Raw genomic sequence first — 27,928 nt, 5'->3', positions numbered from 1 at the left:
CCAATCTAAGACCTCACCTTCCTCCAACGATTCAGGAAGAGAGAAAGGGGATAATGGAAGATTACCTTCTGCGTCCGCGGTCGCGAGTCTGCGTTTTTTCGCCCCCTGCGACCGCCCAGGCGACAACATAGGACCCGTAGCCGGTCCGGTATTATCATAGATCAAACCAGTAGAGGTGGACGGCCCAGGGAGGGACGGACCGGTCACCGGCACTGACTGGGCAGGCTGCAAGCCCTGCAGCAGAAATGCTCGGTGCAACAACATAATAAATTCAGGGGAGAAGGCACTCAATCCAAGTGACGCTGACCCGCTCAGATCCATGCCTGGGCGCGAAGCTGCGACGTCCCCAAGCGGTCCCGGCTCCCCGAACGCCGTGGAAGAGTCTTGCAGCACCCCCGAGTCGCTCTTGAGAACCGGGGACTTAGACCGTGCCTCTCTGACACGGGAGATGGCTATATCACAAGCCTGCAGGAAAGCGTCTTCTGCCGGTGCATCCGAACAACCGGCAGAACAGAAGCCGGACAGTGCTCTGCGCTTCCCACAGCACGAGCACCGCTGGCTAGCTTCCGCTGCCATCTCACAAACCGGCGACTCAAAAAACTTTTTTTTTCTTGCACACACGCGGCGACTCGCCGCCGACCGCCGACTCCGCCCACCAGCTACCGCGGTCTTCATGAACGAGAAACCGAACACAGCCCAATAAATCAGAAAGCCAAAAACTTACTCACCAACCTTTCCCCCGCTCAATCTGAAGCCAGGTTACAGCTGGTAATTGCCCTGAAAGCCGACTCGAAAACGGCACGGCTCAGCACAAGCAGGAAGTCCTTTTTTTTTTTTTTATACTGGAATGAAGAAACAAACTCCTGCAGTGGCCAAGGAAATTCCTCAAACAAACGGAGGGGAGGGTGGAGAAGGGACCTGGGAGGGCCCAGGTGTAGCTCCCAAAGCCGGCACCGCTCAGCCAGGCACCCCTGTCCTACTGAAGAGAACTAGTCTCAACAGAGGAAGCCACAGGAACACCACATAAACCGGCCCCAGCCAGAATCCAGGAGCTAACGAGTAAGCTCCATCCCTGCTGGGAGATAGAGCAAAACTGAATCAACAGGAGGAACACCAGGCTTTAAGGCCAACTGGTAATCAGTTCTCTATCTCCACCTGCTGGTCGATGTGAGCTATACCCACTAGTCTCTGGATTCATCTGCTGCTTTGCTATGGAAATTGAGTTTCTGCAGGGATGGAGAAAAAAATTTGTCTCCATGTCATTCTCTACATCCGACTCACATACAAACCGTACTTACGAACCTACTACCATAAAGTAGGGCTGAACAATTAACATGTTGTTTTAACACCATTTTAAAAAACTTAATAACTTTATTTTTCTATACCGACTTCTAGGCGGTTCACATTGAAAGAAGACTTGGCAGTCAGCGAATAACAGGAAGCAAGATAGCAAAGTTATATACTAATTGGGGTTCCATGGGTAATGCAGTCGGGCCTACCTTCCTTCCCAGTTGCAGCGTGCTTCACCTGACTGGTTTCACTAGTGTCCAGTGTGCTCCACCAGAAATTAAGTCAGGCCAAAGATGATGTTGAAAAGAATGTTGACTTAGAGCCATATTGAGTTGCCTCTCGCCACTCTCTGCCATTGCTCAACCCTTGGATAGCTGCTGTTGCTGCTACTGCCCATCTCCCCCCCCCCCCCCTCTGAGAGCTGTTCTGACATACAAATCTGACAAGAACAGCTTAAAAACATAATTCAATTATAATCCAGGGACTGCCTGTAGCTAGTACCCTATTCTCCTATCTCCCTCCAATTTTTTGTTGTTGAGATATTGTGTGTGTGTGTATGTAACACATGCCCATATGTGCCCATTAAATAATAATAATAATAAAAAAAACCTTCTTGCACTAAACAGCTGAGTGGCAGGAGTGTCTGCAGCTCAGCTATTCTGGATTCCCTACTGGCTCTGTGCAAGTGTCAGAGTCGGTTTTCCAATGACTGGTGTGGGATTACAGTAGACCTCCGTGTGAAACCCATTTGCATAGGAAGCCATTTGAGCATCAATCGCCGTTTGGAAATCAGACAAAAAAAAATCAGCCCACAGCGATACATACTTAACAAACATTTTTAGTGCATCTGGCCCTTAAAAACATTGCACAAGAATATTTATAGCCGGTGTTAAAACAAGACAATATTGACAGATTAACCCAAGTCCACCTCTAAGACTATGGGTTTGTTCCAAGACACTGGAGAAAAAGCCCCAAAGGCCTCTACGAGAGCAGCAAACCAAATCAAAGAGTTGCGAGGAAAAGATGTCAATCATTCAGCCGTGGAATGTTCAGGATACACTTTGACAGTAGCACTATGTAGACCAGACACCGACAGTGTTTCAGCAAAACTGCCTTTATGAAGAGTCAGGTATGGAATGATCCTCTGATTGATAGTCCTCATAAAAAAACTAAGACACAAACTACGCTTCAGGAGATTGTGTTCTTTGCAAAGTCATTTTAAAACGTAAGCAAGAGTTATGCTCACTCCATTTCAAGCTCGAGGTTACCACACGGCCTAGAAGCAAGGGCAGCGTTTCTGAGGAAGAGAAGACAGCGTAGGATTCGCAGCACTGTTTGCGTCTCAGTAGTTTATGAGAGGATCATTCCATACTTGATTAAGAACATAAGAAGTTGCCTCCGCTGAGGCAGACCAGAGGTCCATCTCGCCCAGTGGTCCGCTCCCGCGGCGGCCCATCAGGCCCATTGCCTGAGCAGTGGTCCCAGACTATCCCTATGACCTACCTCTACATCTTTTCTTTGGGCTCTCTGATTTGGTTTGTTTCTTTTAAATGAACACAGTGATTGTGGAAGGTATAAGCATCTTGTCTCCTGAGCTATTCCTCTGTGACTTCAAGATCCTTGTCAATGTCTAAAGGCATTGAACAGAGGACATGATGCCACCAAAACTTCCTGACCTCCAGATCGCAATAAATTCGGTTTAGGTATTTTTTGTTGTCTATGACTTTATAGCCACATGTTCTAACACTATCATGTGGACTTAAAAAGTGAATATTTTATTTATTTTTTTAAAAAAAAGTTTAAGGGTTGTGAAAAATAAAAAATGAAATCCTGCGCACACAATCAGTGCCTGGGCAAAGTGTGCATTTTCCGCCAAAGCTGCACTTTGATACACCATTAGAGCAATTTACAAAATCATAGTTAGGTGCCATGTTTGAGTCCTAGGGACTTGATGACTTACAGATCTAAAAAGAAATTGGTTTTGAGCTAGTCTAGAAAAGTCCTCCACCGTCATCCCCATAGTCCTTTTCAGTGACCAGCCATCTGATTGCAGGTCACCCTCTTCGCCTGGTTCCTTCGATCTTCCCAAACATGATGTCCTTCTCCAGTGATCTCTCTCTTCTAATGGTGTGACCAAAATAAAAGTCATAACTTCATCATTTGGGTTTTGAGTGACATAGCCGGTTTGATCTCTTCCAGAATGATTTGTTAGCTCTTCTGGCAGTCCACGGTGTGCATGAAATCTTTCTCCAGCAGCAAAGCTCAAATGAGTCAACCTTCTTTCTGTCTTGTTTCCATAGTGTCCAGCTACAAAATCATATTACACAAAATATCCCTCTCTCCATAAAAATGAAAGCTGTATATACACAGGATCAAAAATCCTGAGCTTAATTCTAGTGCCACTGTGCATTAAAGCAGTTACTTACCGTAACAGGTGTTATCCAGGGACAGCAGGCATATATTCTCACATGTGGGTGACGTCATCTACGGAGCCCCGATGCGGAAGCATTTTCAAGCAAACTTGATTGAAGATTTAAGTTTGCTCTGCTGCTCCACACATGCGTGCCTTCCTGCTCCACTAGGGGGCGCATCCCCTCGTGGTCTCCAGTTCATTTAACTAGCAAAGAAGCCAACCTCGGGGAGGTGGGCGGGTTGTGAGAATATATGCCTGCTGTCCCTGGATAACACCTGTTACGGTAAGTAACTGTGCTTTATCCCAGGACAAGCAGGCATGATATTCTCACATGTGGGTGACCTCCAAGCTAACTGAAAAGGGATGGAGGGAAGTTGGCAATTTAGGCAAATAGATTTCGCAAAACCGATTGGCCGAACCGGCCATCGCTCCTGGACAGAGAGTCCAGACAGTAATGGGAGGTGAAAGTATGAACCGAAGACCACGTGGCAGCCTTGCAGATTTCCTCAATAGGTGTGGACCTGAGGAACGCTACGGAGGCTGCCATCGCTCGGACCTTGTGTCCCATTACTCGACCATGCAGTGCGAGACCAGCCTGAGCGTAGCAGAAGGAGATGCAATCGGCCAACCAGTTGGACAAGGTGCGCTTGGAGACTGGGTGACCTAACCAGTTTGGGTCGAAGGACAAAAACAATTATGGGACTTTCCGGTGTGGTTGAGTGCGTTGGAGGTAGAAGGCCAACGCTCTCTTACAGTCAAGAATGTGGAGCGCCACCTCTCCGGGATGAGAGTGGGGCTTGGGAAAAAACAGAGGTAAGACAATGGACTGATTTAGATGAAAATCAGACACTACTTTAGGTAAGAACTTTGGATGAGTGCGGAGTACCACCTTGTCGTGATGGAATACCGTGACGGGTGGGTCCGCCACTAGAGCTTGTAGCTCACTAACCCACCAAGCAGAAGTGAGCACAAGCAGGAAAATCACCTTCCAAGTGAGGAATTTTGGATGGCATTTGTCTAGGGGCTCAAATGGAGGTTTCATTAGTTGAGCCAGAACCACGTTAAGGTCCCAAACCACCGGAGGAGGTTTGAGAGGAGGGTGGACATTCAGAAGACCCTTCATGAAGCGAGAGACTAGGGGGTGGTGCGAGAGGGCTTTCCCTTCCAGGGGCTGATGGAAGGCTGCAATTGCACTGAGGTGTACTCGAATGGAGTTGGTCTTTAGGCCGGAATGAGATAAATGAAGTAAATAGTCAAGGACCAGGGGGATGGGGACCGACACTGGGTCCTGGCTGTGAGAGGAGCACCAGGCTGAGAATCTGGTCCACTTTTGGGAGTAGCAGGTTCTCGTTGAGGTCTTTCTAGAAGCCTCCAATATCTCCTTGACTGATTGAGACACGGGGAGAAAAGTCAGGGGGAAAGAAACCAAGCATTCAGATGAATAGATTGAAGATTGGGATGTAACAGCGAACCCTGACCCTGTGATAGTAGAGAGGGAAACCGAGGTAGAGGAAGTGGATCTCTGACACTGAGTTGAAGTAGAAGGGAAAACCAAGGCTGGCGTGGCCAGCGAGGAGCAATCAGGATCAGGGTGGCTTGTACTGTTTTCAGGTGGACAAGCGTCCGCAGGATCAGAGGAAACGGTGGGAACGTGTACAGGAACCTTCCCTCCCAGTCGAGCCGGTCCGGGGAGTACATCCGGGAGCAGAAGAGAGGCAGTTTGTGATTGTGGGGGGATGCGAACAGATCTATTTGAGGTGTCCCCCACTGTTTGAACACCTGTCGTAGGGTTTGAGAGTGCATTGACCATTCGTGTGGCTGGAGGAGGCGGCTGAGTCTGTCCGCCAGACAGTTTTGTTCTCCTTGTATGTACACCGCTCGAAGGAAGGTGTTGTTGGAGATTGCCCATTTCCAGAGGCGCAGGGCTTCCCGACAGAGGGATGAAGACCCTGTTCCTCCTTGTTTGTTTACATAGTACATTGCTACCTGGTTGTCGGTTCGGATGAGGACCACCTGGTTGTGGAGCAGATGTTGAAAGGCTACAGCTGCGAGATAGATGGCCCGGAGCTCTAGCACGTTGATGTGACAGCGGCGGTCTTCTGCTGACCACATCCCCTGTGTGTGTAGGCCGTCCAGATGGGCTCCCCAAGCGTACTCTGATGAGTCCGTGGTGAGAACCTTGCTGTGATGAGGGGTGAGGAAGAGTAAACCTTTGGAAAGATTTGACGAGTCGGCCCACCAGCGGGGCGATCTTTGCAAGGAAGGAGTCACTGTCACGGGACGGTCGATCGGGTCCCGGTCTTGACGCCATTGAGAGGCCAGGGTCCATTGAGGGATTCTCAGATGGAGACGGGCGAAGGGTGTGACATGAACGGTGGAGGCCATGTGGCCCAGGAGACTCATCATCTGTCGAGCTGATACCGAGGTCATCAGTGAGATCCTTCGGCTCAGACTTACTAAAGCCTCTAGACGCGGAGGGGGGAAGAAGGAACGGAGGCGAACCGTATCCAGCGTGGCCCCGATGAACTGTAGGGACTGCGAGGGGCGTAGTTGGGATTTTGGGAAGTTTATTTCGAACCCCAGACTTTGTAGGTAGGTAATAGTCTGTTGGGTCGCTGAGATAACCCCTTCCCTGGACAGGGCTTTGATTAGCCAGTCGTCCAGGTAGGGGAATACCTGGAGGCCCTGGGAACGTAAGGTTGCTGCGACCACCACGAGGCACTTGGTGAAGACCCGAGGTGATGATGCTAGGCCGAAGGGGAGGACTCGGTATTGTAGGTGCCAGTCCCCTAACTGAAAACGCAAGAACTTGCGGTGAGCGGGGTGTACTGGGACATGTGTGTACGCCTCCTTCAGATCGAGGGAGCAGAGCCAGTCGCCCTCGTCGATCAGGGGGTAGAGGGTCGGTAGGGAAAGCATCCAAAATTTTTCCCGTACTAGATATTTGTTGAGGCATCTCAAGTCTAGTATTGGGCGTAGGTTTCCCGTTTTTTTCAGTACCAGGAAGTAAAGGGAGTAGAAGCCCTTCCCCCGTTGGTCGAGGGGAACCTTCTCCACTGCCCTGAGGCGAAGCAGGTCTCGAGCCTCGGAGAGGAGTAGGGGTAGCTGCGTCCGGTTGGGAGGGCAATTCCTTGGGGGGTTGTCTGGGGAATGGCCCGAAAGTTGAGAGTATCCTGATGAGATCACGCCAAGGACCCATGCGTCCGACGTGACTTGTTCCCAGCGAGGGTAGAAGGCTTTGAGGCGGCCCCCGATGGGAAGGAGACCTGGGACTATGGCGGAGGGGGCCCGCCCCCTTCCGCGAATCCCGTCAAAAGGACGGGGATGGTTTGGAAGTCGCAGGCGGTTGGGACTTGGGCATGGCCCGGTGGTGGGCTTGCGGACGCCTGGGTGGAGGCCGCGAGAAGGGAGAAATGGATTTTTGTGGGTAGCGGCGTGGAGGGGCCCTGAACGGCTTGGGCGCGGGCGGTTTAGGTTTTTGCCGGACGAGGGAGGCAAACGAGCGTTCGGAGAGGCGTTTTGTAGCCGCCTCGATCGTGTCGTCGAACAGTTCTTTTCCCACGCAGGGTAGGTTAGCCAACAGGTCCTGTAAGTTGGGGTCCATGTCGACCAGGCGCAGCCAAGCTAGTCGGCGCTTGGCGATAGCAAAGGTTGCCTCTCTGGAGGAGAGTTTGAAGCCATCGTAGGCCGCGTGGAATAGATGGAGGCGCAGGTTGGAGAGGGACTCTAAAAGCAGGCCAAACGCTCCTTGGCGGGAGGCCGGTAGGTCAGTCTCAAAGGCTCTCAATAGTCCAATGAGGTGTTTGAGGTAGGATGTGAAGGTGAAAGTGTAGCTTTGCACCCTAGAGGCCATCATGGCATTTTGATATAGTCTCCTGCCGAACTTGTCTAGGGTTCGGCCTTCTCGGCCTGGGGGGACCACGGCTGAGACCTGAGATGGGTGGGCCTTTTTCAAGGAGGATTCTACTAGCAGCGACTGGTGGGAGAGCTGTGGTTGTTCGAATCCCGGGTAGGGTACTGTGCGGTACTTGGCCTCCATTTTGGAGGGTACGGCTGTGACTATGTAGGGGGTCTCCAGGTTCCTGAAGAAGGCCTGTTGGAGTACCGGGTTAGGCGGTAAGCGGAGGGACTCCCTGGGCAGTGATGGCATATCCAGCTCCGCTAGGTATTCCTTAGAGTATCTGGAGTCGAACTGGAGGTCTAAGTCCAAAGCGTGGCCCATGTCCTGGACAAAGCGAGTGAAGGATGGGCGAGATGTTCCCGAGGCCTGGTGCAGGGTCGGTGAACGAGACCTCCGTCGGGTGGAGAAGGATGGGGAGGCTTCCCTCGAGTATCGAGGTTCCTGCTCCGATCCACGCTCCGAGACCGGGGAAGTACTGTGAAAGTGTTCCGGGGTCGTAGATCTCCGACGTCTCGAGGAGCCCCTCGGAGACGATGTCGGGGTTCGAGGTACCGATTGGTGTCGACTCGGTGACCTCGACCCGGACTCCCTCGGTGAAGACCTACAACCTCGGGTCGGAGTCCCGGTCCGAGGGGGAGTTCGGAGGATGCGCGGGTTGGAGAGTGATAACTCAGCCACCCTTAGCGGTCCCGTACGAGGTGTAGGTGAACGGCCTCGTAGAGTGGGGGAACCCCGGGCCTTCTTGGAGGTACGGCGGTTCGAGGTTTCTGTCGTTTTAGCACGACGTTTTGCACCGCGGCAGTCTGTGGAGGGAGAGCGCCTCGGGTGCCTCGGTGAGGAGTCCGAGGAGGATGGAATGCGGCAAAGCTTGCGCGCTTTTCTTCGAGGTGGCTCGACGCGAGGCTCAGGCTGGTCTGGCACATGCGGGGTCGAGGTCGAGGCCGGTTGCAAATGGGCCATTGCAGCAGACAGCTCCGACAAGATCATCGCTTGGAGTAGGTCCTGGAAAACGGTCACGGACAGCATCGAGGGCATGTCCACTGCCTCGGTGCACTTCACCGGGGGCGACCTCGTATCAGAGTATTCCCGTGTGGTGGAGGCACGGCCCGAAGGCTTGGAGGGCTTCGCCGGGGCTGTAAGCATGGGACTTCCGCCATGCGTCGCAGGTGTCCCCGAGGCCGGTTTCTTTGCTGGTACAGAACCTGAAGAGGGGACTTACCCGGAGCCGAGGTTTTCTGTTGTTCCAAGGACTTCGGGTTCGAGTCTCGAGGCGATGCCGAGGTATTCGGGGCCGAGGCTGACCTCGAGGCCGAGGTAGAGGGTTGGTCCGGGGCGAAAAGATCCGCCATGCGGGCTTTCCTTCGACGGAGGGCCCGGTTCTGGAAAGTAGTGCACTGGGGGCAGGAGTCGGTTGGATGAGCGGCCCCCAGGCAGAGGATGCACCAGCGATGCGGGTCTGTGATGGAAAAAAGCCGCTCGCACCGGGAGCACTTTTTAAAGCCGGTCAAAGGCCAGGACATAGAATCGAAACTGGCCGCGGCTCGAATAGCCACGCGGCCACGGGGACCCGGAAGCTTCCGGGTCTGTGAAAAACGAAGCAGGAACAGTTGAAACAAGAAAAAAAACTCACGCACAGCGACTAAATCGAGAAAAACAAGAAAAAATTGCGGTGCTAGAAGGCAGTTGGGGCAGAGCCTGAAAAAAAACACGACTTCTAGGCTCAGCGGAAAATTTTGAACTCCATGAGGGGATGCGCCCCCTAGTGGAGCAGGAAGGCACGCATGCGTGGAGCAGCAGAGCAAACTTAAATCTTCAATCAAGTTTGCTTGAAAATGCTTCCTTATCGGGGCTCCGTAGATGACGTCACCCACATGTGAGAATATCATGCCTGCTTGTCCTGGGATAACACTACATCTGTACAGAGCAGACACATCTTCAGTAAACTGTGACGGTAGGAATTGTAGACTATGCATCCGACAGCCTATGTTATTCTTTGTTGAAGTGTAAAAATGGGGGCGTGGCTTGGACACGCATGAAGGAGGTCGGTTAGCAGAAGAGCTCCATATAAAAAGTCCTTGAAAGAATAAAAAAGTCGCAAAAATTTGAAGAATTAAGATTAAATTTATGATAAAAATAAACTCGATGGCGTCAGGAAAGCAAAATAAAAACGACTTCGCAGTCTCTGGAAGCAGCAAGAGAGCAAAGCCCGAACAAGAGACAGGATCCAAAACCGCAGATCCAGAAGTAATGAAAGAACTTAAAGAAATCAAACAAATGCTTTCAATTCTCACAAAAAAAGTTACAGAATTAACAGATGATGTTTCAACATTAAATAAAAAGATGGATCTAATCGAATTAAAATCTAACGATTTAGAAGAAAGAATGATAACTGTTGAAGAAGAAATTTTAAACACAAAAACTGAAAAAAAGAAAATTGAAACACTTACTAAAGAACTTGAGGATTACTCGAATCGTGAGAGAAGAAGCAATGTTCGTCTGATAGGTTTACCGGAAGGAGCAGAAAAGGGGAATCCGGTGACCTTTATAGAAAACTTATTACCAAAACTACTTCCTCTACAAACTAAATATCCCATAGAGATTGAAAGAGCACATAGAGTGCCAACAAAGAGATCAGAAAAGCATCAAGGACCGAGGCCACTGATATTTAAACTACTACGCCACCAACAGGTCATGGAAATTTTTCATCTTGCAAAACAGAATAAAGGTTTACAATATCAAGATGCCCGTATTCACTTTGTCCCGGATTTTGCAAAAAGCACAGCAATTAAAAGAAAGAAACTGCTGGATTTGAGACCACAACTACGTGAACTGGGAGCAAAATTTGGTCTTGTATACCCAGCAAATATGAAAGTAACCATAGCAAACAAAACTTTAACCTTTGATAATCCTGAAGAGCTACAAAAATATATACTAAACCAGGAAATGCCAATGTCATCTTAATTTTCTTTATTTTATTATAATGAATGTCAAGTTTGAATGTCTTATAATATAAACAGGTAGGGGAAATGATATGTATTAAGAAGAGCTAATATCACCTTGTATTTTTGAAATTATTGATTGAATATAATAAGTATTTAGCAGATGAAAAACGGTATAGAATGTTTTTGACTCTGTTCAAAAAATTCCTACATTCTAGAATGGAATGATTCTTTAAATGATAAATTAACATATAAGTATACAAGATCTTAGATAAAAGTAATATAGTTTTTAAACAAGGAAGAATATAATATTTATTAGATAATAAATAAGAACTTGAATATAAAAACGAGATATAAGCCCTTAATTGGTTTTAGAAAGTTAATAAATAAATTAACTATTGATATTAATAATAATAAATGCTGTAATGAGCAGATCCTAAATACTATTATGTGATTGAATCATGGTCCAGAGCTTTCTTCCTATGGAATGTATGTAAGAATGAATGAAGATCTATGTATGTATATATAACCCACTTCTCAGAAGACAATACAGGAAGAATAAACCTATTAAAAATCCTCTCTCTGATTCAATGGAACTACAAATCCCAGAAGTCCTTGCAAAAGGAAATACATGTAAAGAATAACTCTTAAAACCGGATGAACTATGAACAAATATGAATAAATAAACTACTAGACTTGACAATAAAAGATAAAGGATTACATCGGATGAAAGATCACAAATAAACTAAAATTAGATCGTCGCTGGAACCGGAACTTATTCGGAATTAACAAACTATTGAAAAGAAATGAATAATACTCTGGATATAAAAAATACGAAGAAGAAGAAAGGAAGAAAAAATAATATTTACTTGGATGAATAAGATAATGGAATGACACATCTTTAACTTTGATATATCTTAAAAATGAAACTAGGAAGTATGTTATATGAATGAGGTATGACTCTGTATAATGAAGGAAGGAAGCTCTGGAACGGGAAAAAAAAAAAAATCACATAGTACAAGTAGCACACATATGTGAAACATTGTTTATTTTCCAAAGAAATGAAACATCTCATTATATAATATATAAGTTTAAAAGAATTATAAGGATCTAGAATATATTCATAAACTTATATATTACTTAAAAATATTATAAAGAAATAGAATTAGAAAATATAAAGGTGATATATATGAATTTTTTTTAAAAAAAAAATTTACAATATTTTTCATATTATTTGAATTAATAAGATATACTAATAGTTATAAAATATGAAAATGATACAGAAAATAATATTTGAAAAGATTAAATTTAACATTGGGGAAAAAAAAAAAAAAAAGGCAAAATGTTTAAATATTATATGGATTGTTAATGTTATTTAGTAATATATGATATATTTGTGACTTATATCTGAATCTTAACAGGAAATGGACTTTTGTGGAGTGTTTTGATACCTGACCTAAGATGCGTGTTGCCAAGCATACACAGATAATATTGGGGGGGAAGAGAGGGGAGGGAGGGAAGAGGGGAAGAAAGAGAATGGGGAAAATATATTATTACAATGTGTGGATATCTGAAAATAATAATCATATGATTTCATGTCAAATTTTAATTACAAAAGTAAATGGATATTAAAATTTTTTCAATTAATGTCAATGGCTTAAATCATCCTATAAAAAGAAAAAAATTATTAGGTTTTCTCCATAAGCAAAACGCAGATATTTATTTCCTACAAGAGACACACCTTTCGGACACTGAATCTAGGAAGCTAACAGAAGGATGGATATCAAAATGTTTTTATTCACCGGCAATAGGGAAGAAAGCAGGGGTAGCGATAATAATAAATAGAAATGCAAAGCTGATTTTAAATTAATAAATTCTGACTCTTCAGGAAGATGGATACATATTAAAATGGATCTGGGGAAATACAACCCTGTATTTATTTAATCTTTATGCTCCTAATTCGAACCAAATGGAGTTTTTTAATCAAATTCAACAGATATTACTACCACTGGCTACTTCTAACTTAGTAGTAGCTGGAGATTTCAATGCTGTAATGGATCCAATTGTGGACAAGAAACCAAGGTAAAATCATAAAATCTTTAGGATTAGATAATTTAATACAATCTTGTAATTTAATAGATATATGGCGTATCCTTCATTTTAATGATCGGGAATATTCTTTTGTTCTCAGGTCCATAAATCTTTCTCAAGAATTGATTATATTTTTGTAACTAATAACATAGCGCAGCGTGTATCAAAAGCAGTTATAGATCCCATTATAATTTCAGATCATGCTGGTGTGTGGATTAACCTTAAGAATTATAATATTGATCAATTTAATTCAATATGGAGATTTAATAATGATTTATTAGCAGATTCGAAATTCTTAGAAGATCTTAAAGTAAAAATGCAAGAATTCTTTCAACTTAATTCTTCAGATGACATTAATATAGAAATTTTATGGGATGCTTTTAAAGCAACAATGAGAGGAAATATTATTTCTTATTCAGCTTTTATTAAAAAACAACTTAAAAAACAATATGAAGATATGGAAAAACAAATTAAATTATTAGAAAATAAATTAATTAAAAAAATGGGAAAACAATACATTACAAGAGTTGTTAAAAGTAAAAGTTAAATATAATGAGATTTCTTCTCAATATGTGAGAAAAGACATTTTCAATAAACAAGTACAATATTATGGCAATTCAAATAAAGCGGGAAAATTATTAGCAAATTTCTTAAAGCAAAGAAAAGAAAATCTAAGATTATTGCAATAAAAGATATACAAGGTAACACACATACCAGCACAAAAAGATATTATAACACAATATCTTGATTTTATAAAGAATTATACACTTCTAATTCTTATAAAAATAAAGAACAAGAAGGATTAACATTCTTAAATTCCTTTCTTGGACCTAATATTCCGGATCATATAAAAGGAAGTTTAGAAGATCCTATATCTTTAAAAGAAATAGAAACAGCATTGAAGTTTCTTAGAGTTGGATCCGCTCCAGGTGGAGATGGGTATACTGTTGAATTTTATAAATCATTTCAAAATATCATTTTACCACATCTGTTAAATTTATATCAATATCAAATAAAGAATGAAAATATTTCAGGTACTATGGCAGAATCGATAATTATAGTCCTTACCAAAACCAAACAAAGATCCTACTCTGGTTTCAAATTACAGGCCTATTTCGTTATTAAATGTGGATAATAAATTAATGGCTAAAGTATTAGCACTTAGATTGCAAAAGCTCTTCCTTTCATTATAGATGTACATCAAACAGGATTTATTGCTAAAAGACATTCATCAAATAATACTAGACTAGCATTCCACTCATTAAATTTAGCAAAAAATATAAATGATCCAGCTTTTCTAATATCTTTAGATGCAGAAAAAGCTTTTGATAGAGTGGAATGGAATTTTATGTATCAAGCTTTACAATGGTTTGGTATAGGCTCCGGTTTTATTAAAATGATCCAGACATTGTATAGCTACTCCTGGTGCAAGATTATATATTAATAATAATTTATCAACTAGATTTAATTTGCATAGGGGAGTTAGACAAGGATGCCCTTTGTCTCCATTACTTTTTGATATTGTCTTAGAACCTTTATTAATTGCAATAAATAAGACTAAGGAGATAAAGGGAATCACGTTTTCCAACTGGGAATTTAAACTTTCTGCATATGCAGATGATATTTTATTATATTTAAGAGAACCGGATACTACTATTCCATGTATACTTAATTTATTAGAGAAATTCGGCACTTTTTCTGGATATAAAATTAATTGGAGCAAATCTGAAGTCCTCCCAATTAATGTTCATTGTACGAAAGGACTATTTGACCCATATTCATTTATTTGGAAAGAAGATGGAATAAAATACTTAGGAATTATGATCAAAAATACAATAGAAGACAGTCAAAGAGAATGAAAAACTTTTATTGAAAAAAATAACAGAAATGTGTGAGCAATGGAATCCATTACATCTTTCTTGGTGGGGAAGAATTCAAACAATTAAAATGATGGTATTGCCTGTGGTTTGTTATCAAATGAGTATGATACCAATATTTTTTCAGGGGTCATTTTATAAAAAAACTTAACAATATTCTTACAAAATTTGTTTGGTTTGGGAAAAGACCAATGAATCGCTTTAGTATCATTACAAAGACCAATTGTGGAAGGGGGGGTAAATTTTCCAAATTTTTATAGGTATCATCAAGCCTATATTTAAGACAGGGTATGTATTGGATCCTCCCAGATCTCATGGAAAATGTACCAGATTGGCTGTATTTAGAATGGCAGCTCCTGTTCCCTTTATATCCAGAACATCTAATTACCATAACAATGCCTAGGAGATATAAAGATAACAGAATCTTTTTAGATACTTGGAAAACATTGAGATACATAAGTAACCTATCACCAGAACCAATAGCTAAATCTCTAAATCAATCAATATAGGTAAACTCAGGATCAGAATTGGCGGATTTAAAATCGTCTGGAAACAATGGATAAATGCAGGAATAAGAACATTGAATGATGTCATATCAGAAGGTTCCTTGCTTAGTTTTTCACAATTGCAAAATAAATTTGGACTAAATAAAACACCAATATTTTAAAATGGATGCAATTGAAGCAAGCCATTCAGGTAGGGTTCCTGAATGGAAAGATCTTAATACCCAATAATAGTTTGCAAGTTTTATGTTTCCAGCGGATTTCTTGGGACACCAAGCCGCAAAATGGTATAATATTAATATATGGATTTCTAAATAAAAAAAAGAAAACTGGACTTAGGGATATTTGGAGCATTGAGATTGGACAGACAATTTCTGCATCTCAATGGCCAAGATTCTGGTCCTGGAGATTAAGATTAACAAGTCAGCATCTATGAGTCAAACATGGATATTTTTATTACATAGAGTGTTATGGACCCCGACGCGCTTGCAAAAAAATAGATAATACTAGATCTAATAGATAGCTGGCATTGTAAAATAGAAGTAGGGACATTAGATCAATTTAATTTTTTTTGTCCTTGCATAAAAGCCTATTGGAATTTATTTGGCCCCAAATTAACATATTACTAGAAATTCATATTGGTCCTCATATGATTCCATATTATTTGGTACTGCAATGAGAACACAAAGTCCAATATCAGCAAACAATAACAAATTGCTTTTAATATTGACAGGAGTTAGCCATGCAGCAAATCACACAAAAATTGGAAGGATTATACCAAGCTAAATTATACATTCTGGTGGAACTCGGTGTGTCACATATACAAAATGGAGAAAATATCTGGCATTACAACAAGGAAATATAAAAAATTTTAAGAAAATATGGGATCCATTGACAAAATATTCTAAAGATCAGATATCTTAACACATTGATAATAATAATATAGGGTTAGGGAGGGAAATATAGAAATTAATATGAGGAAAAAATGAAAAAAACAAATAACAGGGGAAAGGGATTCAATATAGATGATATGATATTGTACATACAACTATAATTATTATAAACTAAATATTATGCTATTATTTATTGTAAGATTGAAAATTTTATAAATAAAAATTTTTAAAAAAAGAAGTGTAAAAAATGCATTTTTTGTGTTTGTGTGGGCAGAGATTATACATAGAATTACCTTTGGCTGCATATCCATTTCTCAAGCTTTCCATAAAAAGATTTTTTTTTTTTACAAGTTTATCTGCGTTTTGCATGAGGGAGTTCTAGAACTTGTGCCATATGAGAGAGGCAGGGTTTCAGTACTCTTTGCTAAAAAAGGAAAGGAGTGGAGGGGTAGGGGCCTGGATCGACCACAAGGTCTTCACCATTATATATAGAGCAGGCTCTGCACACACTGAAGTGAGGGTATTCTGCCATGAGTTCAAAACTACCGTCTTTGCCCATAAGGGTGTTTCAGTATGTTGTTAAAACAGCACCCTTTGAAACAGTCGCGCAAAACATCAGTCTGCTAACACAAGTTGTAAAACCAGAGAGCTGAATAAGATGGGCGAATTGGGGGGGACCATATGCATGAACACTGTTTCACCTCTGTTTTGCATGACAGAGTTCTAGAGCTTGAGCCATGAGGTGGGCAGGGTTTCAGTACTCTAGGAAAGGTAGGGTAGGACCTTGGCAGGCTGGATCTATTGCCCACAGTCTTCAGCATTTTATATTAAAACAAAACAAAAAGCAGACTGCACATCAGGAGTGTTTCAGCATGTTGTTTAACAATACCCTTTAAAAAAGTCAATATAAGGGACAATTGAAACAGACCCCATTGGACCTCTAACCCATATGTCTTGCCATATCAGTGGCAAGGCTTACAGTTGAGGCACCTCTAGTGAAAAAAAGTCAAGGAAATGGGGGGGGGACTCAACCTGTCAAGTGTGACATCCCCGAGATCAGATAGACCCCTGAAAGGGTCCTCTAAGCTCAATCAAGCACCACAGATGAGGACAAGGCGGCCTAAACAATATCCAATAGGCCTACACTAAACCAGGGAAGACTGCACAGGCTTACACCGCCACCTGCTGGAGAATGAGAGAAGACTGAATGTTTATGGGAAATGCACAGCCCACTTATACTACAGCCAAAAGTTTGTCTCAGTCCTCCACCTACTGGTCATGCTGAGCTATTACCCATCAGTGAAGATGTGCCAGTCTGGAGAGTTGCTTAAGAATGCAGATTTTGCAAAACATCTGGCTGCTGCATTCTTTGGGCCACGGCTCTAAATGAAGTAAACACACAGTCTTTGGCAGCCCTGGAAGCTTTCCCTCTGCTAAGAGCTCCCTGTCACTGCGGTAAGAAGCTGTGGAAGAGGGAAAGCTTCCAAGGCCACATGTTTACTTCATTCATGCTGCCAGTGGCCCAGAGTGCAAGACTGCAGCATGAGTAGGGGAGGGAAAGAAGATGCCTGACCTCCATGGGAAGAAAGATGGGAAGAGCAGAGAGAGATGGAGGGATAGTGCACATGGTTGGAGAGGAGGTTAAGACATGAAAAAGATGACAGATAAGGAAGAAAAATGGAAGAAAGTTGAATGTTAAAGTTAATGCCAAAGATGGATGTAGAGTACAAATTAATTTCCTTAAGAAATTGCAGGGATAATGCAAATTGAAATCGAAGGAAGTCAGAAAAAAGCAATGTTACTTACCGTAACAGTTTGTTATCCAGGGACAGCAGGCAGCTATTCTCACTAGTGGGTGATGTCATCCGACAGAGCCCCGACACGGACATCTTGAAAGCATGTCTTGCTTGAAGAAACTTAGAAGTTTCGAGATGCCCGCACCGCGCATGCGCCAGTGCCTTCCCGCCCGATGTACCAGGCGTGTCTCCTCAGTTCAGGTAGCTAGCCTGAGAAGCCAACCCAGGGGAGGTGGGTGGGACGTGAGAATAGCTGCCTACTGTCCCTGGATAACAACTGTTACGGTAAGTAACATTGCTTTATCCCAGGACAAGCAGGCAGGTATTCTCACTAGTGGGTGACCTCCAAGCTAACCCCAATGGATTGTGGGAGAGTTGGCAATTTCAAGAGAATAAATTTGTAACACTGTTTGGCCAAACTGTCCATGCCCGTCTGGAAAAAAATGTCCAGACAATAATGAGAGGTGAAATGTATGAACCGAGGACCAAGTGGCAGCCTTACAAATCTCCTCAAATCGGTGTCGATCTGAGGAAGGCTACAGAGGCCGCCATTGCTCTCTGACCTTATGGGCTGTGACCTTACAGGGAAGGGATAATCCAGCCTGGGCATAGCAGGAAGAGATACAAGCCGCCATCCAGTTAGAGATGGTGCGCTTCGATACAGGTCCGTCCCAACTTGTTTGGATCAAAGGAGACGAAAAGTTGAGGAGCAGTTCTGTGAGGCTTTGTGCGATCCAAGTAGAAAGCTAAAGCACGTTTACAGTCCAGAGTGTGCAAAGCAGCTTCCCCAGGATGAGAATGAGGCTTTGGAAAGAACACTGGAAGCACGATGGATTGGTTGATGTGAAATTCAGAGACCACTTTAGGCAGGAATTTCGGATGAGTACGAAGAACCACCTTGTCATGATGGAATACAGTGAATGGTGGATCCGCCACTAGGGCCTGAAGCTCACTGACGCGACGAGCAGACGTGAGGGCCACCAGAAAAACCACCTTCCAGGTGAGATACTTAAGTGGAGCCTTGTTGAGAGGTTCAAACGGAGGCTTCATGAGGTGAGACAGGACAACATTGAGATCCCAAACCACAGGAGGAGGTTTGACAGGAGGGTTGACATGAAAAAGACCTTTCATAAATCTGGAAACCACAGGATGCGCAGACAAAGGTTCCCCTGTAGAGGCTGATGGAAAGCCGCAATAGCACTCAGGTGGACTCGTATGGAGGTAGACTTGAGACCAGACTGAGAATAGGTGTAGAAGGTAGTCCAATACAGAAGAAAGGGAAGCTCGCTGAGGTTCCGTGGCATTGGAAATACACCAGGAGGAGAATCTAGTCCATTTTTGGGAGTAGCATTGTCGAGTAGCAGGCTTCCTGGAAGCCTCCAAGACCTCCCTCACTGCTTGAGAAAACTGGTGAGGGAGTTATGTTGAAAGGAACCAAGCTGTCAGGTGGAGGGACTGCAGATTGGGATGAAGTAGTGAACCTTGATGTTGAGTGAGTAGTGAAGGAAACACTGGAAGAAGTATGGGCTCCCTGCTGCTGAGTTGAAGGAGAAGGGAGAACCAAGGTTGTCTGGGCCACCGAGGAGCAATTAGAATCATGGTGGCATGGTCTGATCTCAACTTGACCAGAGTCTTCTGAATGAGAGGAAAAGGAGGAAACGCATATAGGAAGCGATTCCCCCAACCCAGCAGAAAAGCGTCTGCCTTGAGGCGGAGAGGAGTGTAGATCCTGGAGCAAAATTGAGGCAGCTTGAAGTTGTGGGGGGCTGCAAAGAGGTCTATCTGAGGTGTTCCCCACTGTGCAAATATCTGATGAAGGGGTTTGGAATTGAGGCGTCCATTCGTGAGGTTGGAGAAGACGACTCAATTTGTCTGCCAAGACATTGTCCTTCCCCTGAATGTAGACCGCCCTGAGGAAGGTGTTGTGGCGGACCGCCCAATCCCAGACTCGAAGAGCCTCCTGGCAGAGGGAGGCCGAGCCCGTGCCCCCTTGCTTGTTTACATAATACATGGCGACCTGATTGTCGGTGCGAATTAGGACCACCATGTCGTGAAGCAGATGTTGAAAAGCCTGAAGAGCATTGAAGATGGCTCTGAGCTCCAGAAGATTGATTTGATGGAGTTCGTTCCGCACTGGTCCAGAACCCTCTGATGCGAAGACCATCCAGATGAGCTCCCCATGCATAGTTCGATGAATCTGTCGTGAGAACTTTCTGGTGGGGAGGAGAGTGAAACAGCAAACCTCTGGATAGATTCGAAGAGGTCATCCACCAGAGAAGAGATTGCCGTAGAGCAGGAGTGGACTACAATGTGGCGGGACAATGGGTCGGACACCTGAGTCCACTGAGATGCCAAGGTCCATTGAGGAATTCTGAGATGTAGTCTGGCAAAAGGCGTCACATGAACTGTGGATGCCATGTGACCCAAGAGGACCATCATGTGTCTCGCTGAGATGGACAGGCGAGAAGACACCGACTGGCAGAGTAGAAGAAGAGCATCCATGCGCTGAGGAGGAAGGAACGCTCGGAAGTTGGATGGTATCCAGGACCGCCCCGATGAAGGGGAGAGTCTGGGTGGGCTGAAGATGTGACTTGGGAAAGTTGGATCTCGAAGCCCAAGTTCTGCAGAAAACAAATTGTAGCAAGGTCGCCGAAATGACCTCTGGGCCCGACGGGGCCTTGATGAGCCAGTCGTCGAGGTATGGAAACACCTGGAGACCCATGTTCCGGAGTGCAGCGGCCACCGACCACCAGATCACTTCGTGAAGACTCTGGGCGAAGAGGAAAGGCCAAATGGAAGCACTCGATACTGCAGATGTAGATGTCCCACCCGAAATCTGAGGAACTTGCGGGAGGCCGGATGAATCGGATGTGAGTGTAGGCCTCCTTGAGGTCCAGAGAGCATAACCAATCGTTCTGCTCGAGGAGGGGATAGAGAGAGGCCAGGGTCAGCATACGGAACCGCTCCTTGACCAAAAACTTGTTGAGGACTCGAAGGTCCAAAAATAAGCCGCAGATCGCCCGTCTTCTTCGGAACCAGGAAATATCGGGAGTAAAACCCTTGTTCTGCTGATCTAACGGGACTGGCTCGACAGCCCGAAGCCGAGAGCAAGGCCTGAGCCTCCTGGAGAAGGAAGGGCGGTCTGCGTTAAGTTGGAAGGATACTCTCTTGGAGGGTGGTCCGGAGGAACCCGGTGGAAATGAAGAGAGTATCCCTCTCTTACGATGGTAAGGACCCAAAGGTCTGTGGTGATTGACTCCCATCGATGACAAAAAATGATGGAGACGACCCTCTATGGGAAAAACAGGAAGACAGAACGTCGGTTTATGCTCCCTGGAAGAGAGTCAAAAAGGCTGAGTAGCCTTGGGTGCAGCCGGCATCTGAGGCTTCTGCTGAGTCTTTTGCGGAGGCTGTCCTCGCAGGAGGAGTCTGCCTCGGTTGATAACGCCGCTGGTAAATTTGAGGCGGTCTAGATGGACGGAGACTGCTGAGGCTTTCGGTTTAGGACGTAGAATAGACTGAAAAGACTTTTCATGGTCTGACAGCTTTTTAGTAACAGTTTCGATAGACTCATCAAATAGATCCGCTCCTGCACAAGGTACATTTGCAAGTCTGTCCTTGGAGGTTCGGGATCCATATCGATGGTTCGAAGCCATGCCAGGCGACGCATGGCAACCGAACATGCCGCAGCTCGAGCTGAGAGCTCAAAGGCATCGTAGGAGGATTGCATCAGTTGAAGGCGTAATTGGGACAGGGTCGCCACCACCTCTTCAAACTGGAAACGAGCCTGAGCATCGATGAAAGGAATGAACTTGCGGAGCACCGGCAAGAAAAAATCCAAGTAGGAAGAAAAGAAAAAGTTGTAGTTGAGTACTCGAGTCGCCATCATCGAGTTCTGATAGATACGTCTACCAAACTTATCCATCGTTCTCCCTCTCTGCCCGGAAGCATAGACTTGGGAGGGATGAGAACGTTTGAGAGAGGACTTGACTAGAAGGGACTGATGAGAAAGTTGAGCTCCCTCAAACCCCTTGTGGTGAACGATGCGGTATCGAGCATCCAGTTTACTGGGAACTGCAGGTAAGGAATACGGTGTCTCAAAACAGCGCATGAAAGTCTGGTCCAGCAGCTTGTGTAGAGGAAGCCGAAGTGTCTCCGCCGGAGGTGAGGTAAATGCATGGTGTCCAAATACTCTTTAGAATATTTGGACCCAGTGTCCAAAGTCACATCCAAGTCATCCGCCATCTGTCGAAGAAAGGATGAGAAAGACAGTTGGTCTGCCAAGGCCGGCCGACGAGACGGGCTAGAAGACGTGGAAGCCTCCGGGTCCAGGGAGAGCTGAGATCGGCAGGGAGAATAGGTAGGTAGATGGTTCCTCATACTTCCGGCCCCTCCCGGTTGGGACACAATCCGACGAGTGAGTATCCCAAACGCTGTCATCTTCTTCTGCGGAGACATCTCCGAATGACGTGAGGATGTGCCGAGAAGAGTGCCGAGATCGATGCCTCCTCCCGAATGACGGGGAACGGAGAAACGAGATACTTCTATGCATCGATTAGGTTGGTCCTTTGAAAAGCCTCAAAGGAATGATAGTGCTCGATGCAGTGGATCGTAGAGGATGGCTAGAGATGCGGATTCACGCAGCGCCACCCAGGTCTGGGTATGGAGTGCGGAAGAACTCCTCCTGCGATGCAGTATGCCCAGGACTACGATTATCAGGAGCTGCCCTAGCACCCTGTTGGCGTGGAGGTGAGATGGGCTCCAAAGGTGGCATCTCAGGAAGGGAAGCCCTCCTGGAGGATTCCGCCGCCTCTCCGCCGATCCCCTCGTCGAGCAGAGAGATCGAACGACGAGGAGGAGGGGGGAGGGGGCGGACCGCCCTCTGAAACCGGGGTCGGAAGCTCACCGTGAATGGTTGGCGATAAGCCGGGGTCCCATAGTGCGCATAAGCTCGACAAACTGAGCTTCGAGCAGGGAACGAAGCGAAGCCGATATGGAGGGATCCGCACCGAAAGGGGGTCCTCCTGCACGGTCTTTCGCGTTCCTTCGTGGCCAAGTGCATTCTGCTTGCTAGCTTTAGGCACTTTGATGACCACAGGAGGGACAGTGGAAGGCGGTACCTGAACCGAGGAGACGGAGGCAGGCGCCGATGCTGAACTCGATGCTGAAGCCGGTGCGAACGATGCGGGCTTCACGATGCTCGATGCAGGAGTCGTCGATGCAGGTTTTCGAACTGACCGGGCGAAACCTCAACAGCCGCAGTAGCAGAGAGGTCCTTGGCAGTCTCCATCTTGAACATCGACTCCCAGAGCAAGCAGCGCCGCTTAAAACGAGCGCGCAGTGAGTGTGGAACAAGGCCGGCACGATTTCGGAACGTGTTCCGGACCAAGACACTGAAGGCAGCGTCGGTGTGGGTCCGTCAGCGAAATCGCACGCTGGCACTTGCTGCACTTTTTAAAACCGGTGATTGGTCGGGACATAGGCCGGAAAATCGACGCTGCATAGGTCGAAGCCGCTAGTGCCGCAGCCACGAGGCCGGCCCGGCCGAACCGCCGGAAGAAATAATTTTAAGTTAAAGAAATAAACAGAAACGCGGGTTAAAGAAGGCAAAAACTGAATTTCAGTCAGCGCAGAATGAAGTACAAACTTCTCAGCTCCGCGGAAAGAAAAGAACTGAGGAGACACGCCCGGTACATCGGGCGGGAAGGCACTGGCGCATGTGCGGTGCGGGCATCTCGAAACTTCTAAGTTTCTTCAAGCAAGACATGCTTTCAAGATGTCCGTGTCGGGCCTTCTGTCGGATGACATCACCCACTAGTGAGAATACCTGCCTGCTTGTCCTGGGATAATGCTGATATCAAAAGAAGTGAGGTGAGTTGTTCTTCTTTTGAAAGATGGATGTAGAGCAGAAACTGAAGGAAAGAAAAACAGCAAATGGATAAGGCGGCCTTTAAAACAGAGGTAAGAGCACAGACAGAAGGAAGTGCAGTCAAGAGTCTGGTAAAAAGATGATTAGAAAAATAAATTGACCAGATAAAGATAGGAAACATGATTTTATTTTCAATTCAGTACTGAAATACATGTGTTTTGAGAATTTACATTCTGCTGTCTATATTTTGCACTGTTCAGGAAGAAATGCATTTCTCTCTTTCTTTGGTGGTGCAGCTGCATGCAGAGTCTGGCAATCACAGGTTTCAGTTGTGTATCTTAGGACTTTTAGTTGCAGTCCTGTATTTTCATAGGGTTCACTTTGTGACCAAGACCAGGTGTTCAGGTAGGAAAGCACAGTTACTTACCGTAATAGGTGTTATCCAGGGACAGCAGGCAGATATTCTTGACTGATGGGTGACGGCAACCGACGGAGCCCCGGTACGGACAATTTTTTAGAGTGATTGCACTCTAAGAACTTAGAAAGTTCTAGCCAGGCCACACCGCGCGTGCGCGAGTGCCTTCCCGCCCGACGAAGGCGCGCGGGTCCCCAGTTAAGTATAAGCCATCTAAGAAGCCAATCCGGGGAGGTGGGGAGGGAACGCAAGAATATCTGCCTGCTGTCCCTGGATAACACCTGTTACTGTAAGTAACTGTGCATTATCCCAGGACAAGCAGGCAGCATATTCTTGACTGATGGGTGACCTCCAAGCTAACAAAAAGAGGGATGGAGGGAAGGTTGGCCATTAGGAAAACAAATTTTGTAAAATCAGATTGGCTGAAGTGTCCCAATCCCTTCTGGAGAATGCATCCAGACAATAGTGAGATGTAAAAGTATGAACTGAGGACCAAGTAGCAGCCTTGCAGATTTCCTCAATGGAAGATGGAGCGGAGGAAAGCTACAGAAGCTGCCATAGCTCTAACTTTGTGGCCCGTGACAGAACCTTCCAGTGTCCAGGGACCGACTGAGCATAACAGAATGAAACGCAAGCAGCAAGCCAATTGGATAGAGTGCGTTTAGATACAGGATGACCCAACTTGTTAGGAGCGAAGGACTAAAAAAAGTTGAGGAGATGATCTGTGAGGTTTAGTGCGTTCGAGATAGTAAGCCAAAGCACGTTTACAATCCAAAGTATATAAAAGCCTGTTCTCCTGGATGGGAATGAGGCTTCGGGAAAAAATCAGTAGGACAATGGACTGGTTAAGGTGAAAGTCAGACACATACCATTAGGAGAAACTTTGGGTGTGTACGGAGAACCACCTTATCATGGGTGAAAAACAGTGAAAGGTGGATCGGCCAATAGTGCATGTAACTCACTGACCCTCCTGCAGAAGTGAGAGCTATAAGGAAGAACCACTTTCCAAATGAGAAATTTGAAATGTGCTGTGGCCATAAGGTTCAAAAGGAGGCTTCATTATAAGCGGAAAGAACCACATTGAGATCCCAGACCACAGGAGGGGGCTTGAGGTGGGTTTCACATTGAAAAAGGCCCTCATGAACCTGGAAACCAAAGGATGAGCACAGAGGGTTATTCCATGAATTGGCTCATGAAAGGCAGCAATGCACTGAGATGAAGCTCTGATAGAAGTAGATTTGAGAACCAGAGTCAGGACAAGGAAAGAAGATAGTCCACCAGTCCCACTGCTAGAGACATGGATTGTGGTGATGTAAGATCACCAGGAAGAAAATCGAGACCATTTGTTGATAACACTGAAGGGTGGCTGGTTTCCTGGAAGCATCAATGATAGAACGGACAGGCTGAGAAAGGAGTTGAGAGAGCCGAAAGTTAGGCCCGAGAGATACCAAGCTGTCAGGTGCAGAGGACGTAAGTTGGGATGCAGTAGGGACTGTTGATGCTGAGTAAGCAGAGAAGAAACATGGAAGAAGTATGGTTCCCCTGGAACTGAGTTGAAGTAGAAGGGAGAACCAATGTTGCCTGGGCCACCGTGGGAGCGATGAGAATCATGGTGGCTTGTTCCCTCCTGAGCTTGAACAATGTCTGTAGTATGAGCGGTAGAGGAGGAATGGCATATAGGAAGTGATTGGTCCAATCCAGGAGAAAGCATCAGGTTGCCAGACGGTGATGGGGATAGAGAGTCTGGAGCAAAACAGGGCAGTTGATGATTGTGAGGAGCTGCAAAAAAAGTCCACTTGAGGAATGGCCCCCATTGAGGTGAAAATGGACTGAGAGTTAAGGAGTCGAGAGTCCATTCGTGAGGTTGGAGAATTCTGCTGAGATTTGTCTGCTAAGGAATTTAGCTCCTCTTGAATGTAGACAGCTTTCAGGATAATGATGAGCTGTCCCCAAGACCAAATCCGTTGGGCTTCCTGACACAACAGGCGAGAGCCCGTCCCTCCCTGTTTGTTGAATGTAGTACATTGCAACTTGATTGTCCCGTTCCTCTGAAATCCCTAGCTAGGTACTTCAGAGGAACGGGACTTGGGGGTAATCATCAGTGCAGACATGAAGGCTGCAAAACAAGTAGAGAAGGCCTCATCAAAGGCAAGGCAAATGATGGGATATTATCAATAGAAGCTTCGTCAGCCGTAAACTGAAGTCATATTGCCACTCTACAGAACCATGGGTGAGACCCCATCTGGAATACTGTGTGCAATTCTGGAGGCCACATTACCGGAAAGATGTGCTTCGAGCTGAGGTCGGTCCAACGGATGGCCACTAGGATGGTCGCGGGGCTCAAGGGTCTCTCATACGAAGAAAGACTGGGCAAACGCAGCTCTATACCCTAGAGGAGCGCAGGGAAAAGGGGTGACATGATTGAGACATTATAAGTACGTCACGGGTCGTGTCGAGGTGGAAAACGATATATTCTTTCCCAAGGGACCCTCGGTCACAAGGGGGCACCCGCTCAAACTCAGAGGAGGGAAATTTAGTGTGGTGCACCAGGAAGTATTTCTTCACAGAAAGGGTGGTAGATAACTGGAACAGACTTCCGGTGCAGGTGATCAAGGCCACCAGCGTGCTCGACTTTAAGAATAATGGGACATCCACGTGGGATCCCTACGAGGGTCGAGTTAAGGAACTAGGTCATTAGCATTCAGACTTAATGGGGTGGGTCAATAGATTGGCAGACTTGATGGGCTGTAGCCCTTTTCTGCCGTCATCTTTCTATTTTCTATGTCTGTGCAAATGAGTAGTACTTGAGGAAAGAGAAGATGTTGAAATGCCTTGAGGGCATAAAACAGTTCTCGGAGTTCCAGGAAATTGATGTGGTGTTTCTTTTCCTGGGCAGTCCAAAACCCCTGAGTTTGGAATTCGTTCAAGTGAGCTCCCCAGGCATAAGGGGATGCGTCTGTGGTGATCACGAGATGATGAGGAGGTAAATGGAACAGTAGACCTCTGGATAGATTTGAAGATGTCAACCACCAAAAAGCAACTGTCAAGAACGAGGTCACATATATGTGTTGTGAGCAAGGATCCGTCGCTTGTGACCATTGGGTTGCTAGGTCCATTGAGGAGTACGCAGGTGGAGACGTGCAAAGGGGGTGACATGCACTGTCGAAGCTATTGCCCCAAGAGCACCATCATGTGATTCGCAGAGATGGTAATCTGTTGAAACACCTGCCGACAGAGATGAAGGATGGTCTGAAGGCGGTTGGATGGAAGAAACGCCCTCATCAGAACAGTGTCCAGAATGGCTCCAATGAATTGAAGCCGCTGGGTTGGAATAAGGTGTGTGTTTGGGTAGATTGATTTCGAAACCCAAGTGTTGAAGGAAGTGAATGGTCTGGTTGGTGGCAAGCAGAACCGCCTGAGAGTGAGCCTTGATCAGCCAGTCGTCCAAATAAGGGAAGACTTGAAAATTGTGAGAGCGGAGATAGGCTGCTACCACAATCAGACACTTGGTGAACACCCTGGGAGAGGAGGCCAGACCGAAGGTAGCACCTTGTACTGATGATTTTGATTGATGAGAAAGCATAGATATTGTCTGGACGTCAGATGGATAGAAAATATGTGTGTAAGCCTCTTTTAGATCGAGGGAGCATAGCCAGTCGCCCTGAGTGAGAAGAGGGTAGAGGTGGCAAGAGAGAGCATTTTGAACTTCTCCTTGACCAAACATTTGTTGAGATCTCTGAAATCTAAGATAGGTCTGAGGTCTCCGGTCTTTTTGGGAACTAGAAAGTACCTGGAGTAAAATCCATGACCTCGCTGATCTTGAGGAACTTCTTCGATGGCATGAGAAGGAGGGATTGAACCTCTTGAGCGAGAAGGAGGGACTGAGACTTGTTGGAAGCAGACTCTTTTGGCAGGCCTAACGGTGGAGGAGTCTGAAAATT

Source organism: Geotrypetes seraphini, chromosome 10, assembly GCF_902459505.1.
Source record: "Geotrypetes seraphini chromosome 10, aGeoSer1.1, whole genome shotgun sequence".
In the NCBI taxonomy this organism is placed as follows: Eukaryota; Metazoa; Chordata; class Amphibia; order Gymnophiona; family Dermophiidae; genus Geotrypetes; species Geotrypetes seraphini.
Note: the sequence above shows the minus strand (reverse complement) of the source record.